Source organism: Pinus tabuliformis, chromosome 9 (genome assembly GCF_031772625.1).
Source record: "Pinus tabuliformis cultivar Carrire ecotype Pingquan chromosome 9, CPIR1, whole genome shotgun sequence".
NCBI lineage: Eukaryota > Viridiplantae > Streptophyta > Pinopsida > Pinales > Pinaceae > Pinus > Pinus tabuliformis.
This window is the reverse complement of record NC_142307.1, coordinates 1,889,972,081-1,889,983,441: the sequence shown is the minus strand read 5'-3', so window position 1 is coordinate 1,889,983,441 and position 11,361 is coordinate 1,889,972,081. Positions and strand designations below refer to the sequence as shown.

The 11,361-nt window shown below is 37.5% G+C and overlaps 1 pseudogene across 1 annotated transcript; it reads right to left on the bottom strand.

Moving 5' to 3' along the window:
• Positions 1–1,213: 1,213 nt before the first annotated feature.
• Positions 1,214–3,564, bottom strand: LOC149156490 (pinosylvin synthase-like; annotated as a pseudogene). The gene is made up of 2 exons (XR_016263358.1): positions 3,258–3,564; positions 1,214–2,402 (listed from the first exon to the last, which is right to left on the bottom strand). The product of XR_016263358.1 is annotated as a pinosylvin synthase-like (transcript).
• Between the last annotated feature and the right edge of the window lie 7,797 nt (positions 3,565–11,361).

Genomic DNA, 11,361 nt, shown 5'->3' with positions numbered 1-11,361 from the left:
ACCATAGGAAAATAATAATTCAAACACCCTTATGATCATACTTTTGAAAAAAAAAAAAAAAAATTTAGAAAAAAAAATACTTTTATAGATAAATTTATACCTGCAGTACACAACACCATAGCAGTACACAACACCATAGCGATAATAAATATCAAGCGCTTTCTATTGTAATGTAACAAAGCACTATGAATTCATATAAAATTTTACAAAAGGTTGGAAGGGAAAATTAGTTTGAACTCAACATTATTGTTTTAAAAGAAGTCTAATCCAATGTCATGTTTCAGCCATTTCATGATTTTTGGAAAATGGTTTCATTATTTCCAATTTAAACCCCGAAACGAAAGGCACAAAGCCACAAAATTTCGAAAAAATTACATCTGGGAAAGCTCGAGTAGGGATGGAAATTAAGATCTATATATATATATCTATATATTTTATGTCAGTGTATGTGACATGTAGTACCGGGTTGAACTTATTAGTCTCGTCTGTACAAAGGAAATTTTTCCAATTTATAAAATGGACTTTTAGTTTTATTATAAACTTTTAAGCCGGCACCATCTCGTCGTTGGATGCCCAACTCCAATGGCCGAAAGATAACGCTGATACTGTGAAGAATCATGTACGTTCTTTATAATTTGAAAATCTTGACATTAAATTCATGCAGGGTCGGACGAAATCTGAATGTGATGTTTGAATATTCAGATTATCCATCAAGTCGGTCCAAATCGAGTGACGCAACTTCGAGGAAAAGGAAGAAAATATGGTGAGTGACGTGACGTATCGAACACAGTCACATACATGCATAGCTGCATCAAGAGCATATACATTAATCTCTTCTTCTGGTGCACTGCGAGGTAATGAGTGACGTGACGTATCGAACACCGTCACATACATACATAGCTGCATCAAGAGCATATGTATGGGGAGGAAGGAAGGAGTGGTCACAGTGGCATTATTGCTTTGTAGTCAATTTGATATGAAGCTAAGAGTCGTTAATTTGATATTTGATTATTTTTGTTTATTTATAAAAGGGAGTTGTTTGCTGATTGCTAAAATTTATAAAGATGTACTTTTGGGAATTTGGATATTTGATTATTTTTGTTTATTTATAGAAGGGAGTCGTTGGCTGATTGCTAAAATTTATAAAGATGTACTTTTCGGAATTTGAATTTAAAATTTTATTTCTCTTGGAATTTGAATTTAAAACTATAACTTTTGATTAAGAAAGATACAGTGAAACTCATGCACCTCTTGGAATTTGAAATTATTATTAGAAACACTCTATTTTGGTCACATTTATTCTCTTAGAGTAAAGAGTAAAAATGGACACTTGCAGAAACTGCTCACATTTATTTATTCTAAACCTTAGATGTTGCGATTATGTCTGAATGTTTAGTTGTTAAATTATTGAAGCGCAACGCTCTTGAGAACGACTGTTTCGATGGTGAGGCCCGGCCCGAATCCAAACAGAACTCCCATTTCCAATCCCTCTCCGCTGGTTGAACATCCGTTTTGTAGAGACGCCTTCCTCGTCTGATCCAATATGAAGTGGACGCACGCACTGGACATGTTTCCGTACTCGCTCATAACGTGCCTAGTGGGTATTAGTTTTGTGGGATCCAGATTGAGCTTGGCCTCAACCCGATCAAGGATGGCACGTCCTCCGGGATGAACAACCCAGAACAACTTGTTCCAGTCGGATATTTTGAATTGGCTGAACGCCTCCACGAGACAGTTTTCAATGTTGGCAGAGATAAAATCTGGAACCGCGCCTTTGAGTTGGAAGGTTAGTCCGACCTCTCTCACCTTCCCGCCGATGGCTCCCTCGCTATTAGGAACAACTGTCTGGGCTGTCCAAACGATTTCGAAACATGCCTTCTCCACTTGAGGGATGGGATCAGCTCCTACGATGAGGGCAGACGCACCATCGCCGAACAGAGCTTGCCCCACCAGGCTGTCCAGGTGAGTCTCGGAGGGTCCACGGAAGGTAACAGCGGTGGTTTCACTGCAGATGACCAACACCCGAGCTCCTCGATTGTTTTCGGCAAGGTCTTTCGCCATTCGAAGAACGGTGCCTCCGGCGAAGCAGCCATGTTGGAAGATGCCCACTCTCTTCACACTCGAGTGCAACCCCAGCAACTTGCTTACCTCAAAGTCTGCTCCAGGTAGATCCGGAGTCGTTGTGCTGCAAAATATGAGATGAGTGATTCGAGACTTGGACTACCCCCACTCCTTAATGGCTTTTTCCGCTGCCTCTTTTGCCAGTCGGGGCACCTCCATAGCCAACATCGCCTGCCGTGCGTCCAACGATGGCACCTCCACGAACGCGCACACATCGGGATTCTTCTTGAGAATCTCCTCCGTAAGGTACATGTATCTCTGTTTTATTGCGGACCTTTCACCTGCATGGAGCCATATACATCATTTTTGTATCCAAAATCTAGGATGATTCATATTCATCGCATGAACCTGTTACCCACACAATTCTCTAATCTGCTAATATATACCAAAGAAAAAGATAAAAAGAAATGAAAAAAATAATTTGAATTCATTTTAATATTATAAAAAATAAATTGCTACCAATTTTAATGTCTATCATTTAAATAATAAATATTTTATACAACTTCTTTTAAAATTATTACCATAAACATCTAAAAACATATTTGTAATTAAATAAATAAAAGTTTTAATATAAAATCAACTTTATCACTTTTAATATAAAATGAATATTTAAATCTCCGCTATTTTATTATAATAATACTTTATAACATTATTTTTTACCAACTTAAAAATGATAATAGATTTATTTAAAATGAATCCAAATTTATGAAATAATTATTTATATGAAATTATATTTTACTGGAAATTGCAATAATAGTTTTAAATTGTAATCAATCAACTTAACATCTGAAAAATATTACAGCCACTAAATTGCAATAATATCTGTATCGAAAAGTATAATCAATCAACTTAATATCTGAAAAATATTACAGCCACTAAATTGCAATAATATCTGAGAAAGATACAGCCACTAAATATTACAATAATATCTGAAAAAGTTACAGCCACTAAATTTGAAAAGTAAGCAGTGCAGATTTCGGAATCTCTCGCTTGTTTGACTAGCTGGCTGGCTAATGTAATGACATAATAATAATAATAGAAACTGAAACTGAAACTGAATCGCGCCTTATTATAATAATAGAAACTGAAACTGAAACTGAATCGCGCCTGAATGAAGAAAAGAAACTGAAACTTACATATTCGCTTGAACTTATCCTTGAGCTCTGTGTTATGCTCGTTACCGGTGATTCGGAAGTAGTAATCTGGATATGTGCTCTGATCCACAGCATTGGGTGGATTGGCAGTGCCGATAGCAAGGATCGAAGCGAAGCCATCTGCCCTCTGCAACTTCCTGAAACCTTCAAAATCAACGCCCCCCATCTCTGCTCTGCTATGCTATGAGGCGGTTAAGCGTGGTACCAAACCCTGGACAACAAATCTCAATATTTACTTTACTTTACTTTGTTGGTCTGGTCGAATAGCTATAAGAATCTCTAAATCTATAGCAGCTATTTTATACACTTTGATATGAAATAAATATGATTATTATATAATGCATCAATAGACCAATTAGTCCAATACCATGGCTTCTATAGTCTAATACCATAATCTAATTGTGGATGAATGGGTTTTGAATATTCAACACCAACCAACCATACAGCTGCTGTATCTTATTGTGGATGAATGGGTTTTGAATATTCATACATACTCCAGGAGCGGAGAGGAGACTGTAAATCAGAAACGTGTGGATGATGAATGGGTTTTGAATATTCAGATTATCCATCAAGTCGGTCCCAATCGAGTGATGCAGCTGTGAAGCCGCCAATATATATGAGTAAGCCGGCAATGAGGAAAAGGAAGAAAATATAGTGAGTGACGTGACGTATCGAACACAGACACATACATACACAGCTGCATCAAGAGCATATACGTATCGAAAACGGTATGACGTACTCCTCAACAGGAATGGGTTTTGAATATTCATACTTCAAGAGACTGTAAATCAGATTCTCCGGCATCAAGTGGGTCCCAATCGAGCTAAGAGATGTTACGTGTCGAACCGAGGGAGGGAAAAGCAGTGACGCATCGAGCATCGAACACAGTGGACGTATGAGGGATTGCCACTTAAGATCCCTCATCTAATTAAGCTGTCGATTATTTAGTTGGAACTTCAAATCTTATGGGAGGGATTGACATTATTAATATATTTTTAAAAATAATCTAAATATAAAAAAATTTAAATCCAATCCATGAAATATGTGGACGAATGGGTTTTGAATATTCATACATACTCTACTCCAGGAGGAGACTGTACTAAATGAGAAACGTGTGAATGATGAATGGGTTTTGAATATTTATACATACTCGAGGAGAGGAGAGTGTTGTGAATGGGCTTTGAATATTCATACTCCAGGAGAGGAGACTGTAAATGAGAAACGTGTGGATGATGAGGTGGAAATGGAGGTAAGAGAGTGAGTGTGAAGCCGCGAATGAGGAGAGGAAAAGGCGTCAGTGGCGTACGTACGGACCCAATTAAACACGTGGAATATTAAAATAATTACATATCCAGCCAATGTGCTTAGTCTTAGTCTTTGAAACAAATTATTCGGGAGAGGGGAGGGATTGGGTTGGGTTGTTCGCTAGTGGTATTCCGGAGAGGGGAGGGATTGGGTTGGGTTGTTCGCTAGTGGTTTTGAATGGCATGTGTCAACATGAGGCGGCGGTTTGCAACTATGACGTACTCCCTCCCATCCTCTTGTCAAATTTGGAGGTACTCGACAGGTGGTTTTCAACAATCACGTCCTCACTCCCCTCCTCTTGTCAAATTTGGAGTTTCTCGACAGAGATCGCTTAAGATGACGTACTCGTGAACAGGAAATCCAGGGATGGTTTGGAGAAATTTCGAAGGCCTGCATTATCAAATCGCGAACCGCAAGCGAAAACGGTATGACGTACTTCAAGAGACTGTAAATGAGAGGTCCCAATCAAGCTAAGAGATGTTACGTATCGAACCGAGGGAGGGAAGAGCCGTGACGCATCGAACACAGTGGACGTATGAGGGATCGCCACTTAAGATCCCTCATCTAATCAAGAGCATATACATTAATCTCTTCCTTCTGGTGCACTGCAAGGTAATTACCACAAATCCAACCATATACTTAGTCTTAGTCTGTGTCATGTGAAACAAATTATTTCCGCGACCATCTTAGTCTTTGAGACAAATTATTCATACTTGGGTTTTCAATGCGGGTTTGCTAGCCATGTGGCTGAGGCGGTTTTCCACTATGACGTCCTCCCTCCTCTCCCTTGTCAAATTTCCAAGATCGCTTAAGATCTCCTGATCTAACCTATCGACTATTTAGTCAGAGTGCAAAATGAGTAAATATATTCCAACTTTGAATTTTATTAACTAAAAACAAAAAAAATCACCTAAAATTTGGAACTATAGCAAATCCAAGACTGTACTTCTTTTCTCTCTTATATGTTGTGGTGTATTTTGTTGATATTTATCAAGTTTTAAGGGTGTTTAATATTGACATTTAGCATGGAGATGGTATCATACATGATTTAGGACAGCTAACAAAAGGAAGCGTGTTCCATAAAGAAGAAGAGGTGTAAAGCCTATTTAACTACACTGAGAATATATATATATATATAGATATATAATTTTATTTATATAAATGTCTAAATTATTAATATTATATAATTTTTAAAATTAATGTAAATGTGTAAAATTTAAAATCTATGAAATGTTTTAAAAAAACGTTTTGAAATCTAGGCTCACCACGGTTGATTTTCCATTGCCACAAGGCGCTGTCCAGATAATTTCAGTGTCAAGCTAAATGTTGGAAATGATGAATTCAAGATAATGCAGACTAGTGCGCAAACCATTTCCACAACGAATTTGTAACCATTCTGATTGAACGGCTGAAACTTTTGCAATCGTCTAACATATAATCCTATGATGTACAAGGATGAGAAGTGGGAAAAGAGGGGAGTTGATTTAATATATTTAATTATAATAATCGAATTGAAAAATTTAATAAAAAAATATTAATTTACATAAATGTTATATGGTAGGCCGATATATTAATTTTAAATTATAATTATATATAATAAAAATAAGAAAAACACATTTTCTTAACCATTAGATGTATTTAAATTATAATATATAACTTATTTGTTAAATAAATAAGATATTATTAATATTATATAATCTCTAAAATTAATGTAAATGTCTAAAATTTAAAATCTATGAAACCTTTTAGAAAAATAAGAATGAATGGGTTTTGAATATTCATACTTCAGGAGAGATTCTTCATCGAGTCAGTCTCACATGTAACCTGTTCTCACATACACCATAAATAAAAAAAATTATACACAACAATTACATGGTAACACAGGAGTGATATTTTATAGTTTATTTTATGTAGCCAGAGGCTTTTAATAGTTTAGAGTCTATTATCACATACACCATAAATAAAAAAAAATTATACACAACAATTACATGGTAACACAAGAGTGATATTTTATAGTTTATTTTATGTAGCCAGAGGCTTTTAATAGTTTAGAGTCTATTAGAATCTACCGTCACTTCCATTCATACTATTAAGATATAATTGGGCTGTATGAAAGAATTGTTAATCTCTAGTGGTAGATGTTTGTATGGTTAATATTTCTCCGATCCTAAGGTTAACATATGGGTTCTCCCCACACCCTAGGTCATATGTTACGAAGCTTCTCGATGGTCCACAGAAGTCATTCGATGTGACTTGATACCTCCATTCTGGATGACACTTCAGTTACAAGAGACCATGGATTTACCAGTGCCTCATCCAACTATGGATATAATATTGTAGATGACATTGCAAAGTGAAATGGGTCTAAAACCCTGGGGATCTTCAAATTTGGAAGATTTAGGAATTAAAGCAATGAAAGTGGAATTTAAGATTGGACATACCTTTTGGTTGCGACGTGATTCTTCAACGACTTCCAGGATATCGTGCCCTATAAAGCTCCATGCAGCCTATAAAAATTCCATCGTAAAGTCGTCTAGTCCCAGGGCCTTGTTTTTCGCCATTCCTTTGACCACCTCCTCAACTTCTTCCAACGTTACTGCTCTCATGAGGGCTAGGTTCAGGTCCCTTAAGATAAGATGAGGAATGTTTCTTGTAATCCTTTGGATGGCCTCTATTCAGTCGTGGGATGGTTCAAAAAGGAGGGATTTGAAGTGATTCACAACCAGGTCCTCCACTTCCTCATGTTGGACCACTCAATTCCCAGCTTCGTCCTTTAAAGAGTAGATTCAATTATGTCGTCGATGTTGAATCATGGCTTTATGGAAGAATCGAGTGTTTCGTTCTCCTTCACACAACCATTTGACCCTTGATTGTTGCTTCCATAACATCTCTTCTTTCTTTCTTTGTTCTACTAATTGATAGATTAATCGCCCCTCCTCTTCCAGAATATTATCAGATATGCCCGCTGGATGATTTGTTGTTGGAGATCATTCATTTTATTGGTTAGTTGGTGTTGGTCTTTCATGATGTGGCCAAATTCTTCCTAGTTCCATTTCTTGATATTTTATTTGAGCTCCTTTAACTTTAGCTAACATGTATGCATATGGTTCCTTCCTTGCTCTTCACTGTTGTTCCACCACCCTTCTTTTTTCTCCATAAATTTGGGGTTCCTTAGACAGAAGGCTTCAAATATGAAGGGGCATTTCTTAGGACCTATTTTTAAAGTGATCCCCATGTGGGTTGGCCAGTGGTCATATCCCATGAAAGGTAGGATCGAGGCATCAAAGAATATATACTCCGTGATCACATGCTTTGAGGTCAAGAACAGGTCCAAATGTCATGTGTTTTGGTGGACTCCTCCCCTTCTATTGTTCCAGGTGTAGACTCCATTATTGGTTGACAGATCCATAAGGTGCAGATCCATAGTGAGGTCCCCAAATGCTTCCATGTCTTCCATTGTTTGACAGATTCCTCCTCTCTTCTCTTCCAATGATGATATCATGTTGAAGCCACCCCTACTATCTAGAGATCATCTAGATACACTTGTCATAGTTTTGTGAGTTTCTAGAGGAAAACCCCTTTTTCTCCTCAAATTTGAGGCCCATAACCCGTTGTCAATAGTACCCAATCTCTCAATCCAATATGGCGAAATTTTCCTATGAGTATTCTCAGGAGGCTAAACCAATCCTCAAATAATATTTTAGCAGGGCTATGTTGGATAACTAGGCCTCCAGCACTACCTCTGGCATCTTGAGCCAGTGCTTCATAATGGGGTTTGTAACTCTTTAGAATTTTGTTTAGATTTTTTTATGCAATCTTGGTTTCTTGAATCACCATAATACTTAGCTTATCCCTTTTGAGCCTATCCTTCAAATACCTTTGTTTTCCCCTGTTGTTGAGGCCTATTACATTCCAGGATGTAATTATCATTTTAGGGGTTTTCTAAGTTGGTGGAATATCGCCGATAGTGGCACCACCCTTCCATAGTTTACTAGCATTTCTCTTACCATTTGTATGGATTCATTTAAATTTTTCCTTCCTCGCTTTTTCCCTCCGTTCCCTTGAGATCCTTGTTCCAAAATTTGGCTTGCTTGGGATCCAAAATTATAAGCAGATTATCGGGTGGAGAAAAATTGGTACGTGGTATTAGAGGGTAGTCAGCCAATTCCACTTATCGATTAACACATAGCATGAGGGTGGAGAGAGAAAACCGCTTTATCAGGCGAGCATTCTCCGTTCTTGTGACTCACCCGATATCGTTGTGAATCGTCAGATCCATTGAGTGCAGATCAACGACGGAGGATTGTCGAGCAAGTTTGACTGATCGGGAAAAGCAATCAACCGTCAGATCTAATGGAGGGAAATCTACAATGGAGAATGAGCCTGATAAAGGTAAGCATCGATAAACGCACCAAGGCTATGGAAAAGTGGAAAATGTAAGTTTCCGTGTGTTTGTGTATATTTCCATTATACGAGGGTTATAATAGAATTAAAGGGGATAAAGGTTTATGGGTTAAGTTTACGCATAGCCAAAATTAAGAGTGGGTATGGTTAATATGCATGGGTAAGGATTAATCACCAATTAAAGTGGGTTGAATTAAGTCCTAATTAAAGGTTAAAGAGGGTTAGACTATATGTAGAGTCAAATGAATGTTTCTGCAATGAAGTATTAATTAAAAAGCCTTAAACCTTAATTTATGAAGGTTTGACTAGGCGGGGAAATGGCATTCCTGGGGCAAGGCAAATGTGACTATGCATTTTACATGCATTTTGTGGGCGTAAGCGGGGGTAACCCTGCATCATTTGGTATCAGAGCAGAATTGTAATTGAAACAATTCGTGTTAAAATAGAACAAAGAAATTCTATGTGAAATAATTGAGGATACAGTTATGTTTTAAGATGTTTATGCAGGCAAGGAAGGATCAGATTCTAATCTGATAGAAGGTAGGCACATAGAGGTGATGTGTAGCAGAACTTGCAGATGCAAGAAACAGAGGATAATCCATTCAAGGTATAGGTGGAATGGTGGAACAAGATCATGCAGAGATCTTGAAGGTGAGGTGATATGTTATGTTCTGATTTGATTGGAGAATGTGTGTTTGTACATTGATGCACAGATAACAACAAATGAGTGTGAGAAGGTTGCAACATCTAGAGCAAGGAGTGCCTGAATTGGTTCGAGAGGAAAGAACCAGAGAAATGCTAAGAGACTGAGCTCAAAAGAGGAGAGAAGCTTAGTAAAGCATATGTAGCAAGAAGGAGACTTGTTACTACAGAGGTATTGTTGCAGATCACAAAGGCAATTCCACAGAGGATGTGGGTAGAATTGCTAAGGGATGAAAAAAGTTGGTAAGAATTTCTAAGTGAAAGAAGAGGTGGTCAGAATCAAGTATTTTATGGTGATTGAAATACAAGAGGACAATTGTGTTCCTAGGAGATGAAGATGAGTTGAAGCCTAGAAGGAGCAGAGAGAAGTTCTCAAAGGAGGTTCCAGAGATAGAGAACCAAGTGCTTTCCAAAAGACCAAGTACAAAGGAAAGCTTGGTGAGGTAAGTTGCAACAAGGAAGACTTGTTGTTGTAGAGGCTTTAATGCAACTCATAGTGAGTGAGTGAGGAGCTCATGAAGAGAGAGGAGAAGAAGATGGCTATTAATAGTCATAGCAGAGGTTCTGAGGAAGACCACAACAGAAGAAAGATGAAGAAAGAGGATGCCAAGGGAAATGGAAAGGGGATGAGTCAATAGGAAATTGACAAAGAAATTACAGAGATGAAAGAACAACTCGATTTATTGAGGATGATACTAGAGGAAAGCCAGAGACAAGGTTGGGTATTGATGAAGAAGCCAGTGAAGTTGAATAATTTGCAGAGAAGGCTACAGCAGAGGCAAGTAAGGTGGCTGATGGAAAAATTCAGAGAAGTTGAGTTGGAAATGAAAATGGAAATGTCCATTTGTGAGGCAGAGCAGGGTGAAGTTCTGGAACGAAACGAAAACTTGAAGACTGAAACTTCAAGTGAGACCAAAAGGTTACATGATTTAAAATCTGATAATTTGTGCATATTTGCAGGCGAAACATGTAAAGAAGGACAATTTGTTGATATTGTCATAAAGGAGGAAGAAGACAAGCAGAATCTAAATTCTGTTCTGGAAGAAGATGAGATAGATAGGTCTCATATATAGTTGGGGAAGTTATCAAGCAACCAAGTGAAGGGCTTGAGGAGATTGAAGAGAAGACCATCGAAAAATTTCTGAGTGATAAAGAGAACTTGGAACAACAAGGAGATATGATGGTTGAAACATCAAGTGGGACCACAGGGTCTTATGTTTTTAAAATTGATAGTTTGTCTATGGATGCAGAACAAATGCAAGATAATATTAATGCAGATGGTGAGACAAGGATAGCTCTTGGAGAAGGTAAACAACAAGAGATGAAAGGAAAACTTGAAGAAGAGACTATGTTAGCTAAAAACATAGTAAAGGATCGTCAGTTCACCATGATGATAGGCACAGCGGAAATAACCATGGAAGTTATTGAGATGGTCAGTAAAATTGGCAATTCGTTTATAAATGCAGGGATTATAAGTGATGATGAAGTACTTGCGAAGTGTCATAGAGAAATTTCATTGCTATAATATTTGCTGGGAAATTCAGATTATGACAATGTGATTGCAAAGGAAGGAGTTCACTACAGTGGACAAGAGAAAGCAGACATCATTAGAGCATATGACATGGAAGAGAGACTAGCTGAAAGTCTTAAGAGTTGTTTAGAGAATTCTTTAAAG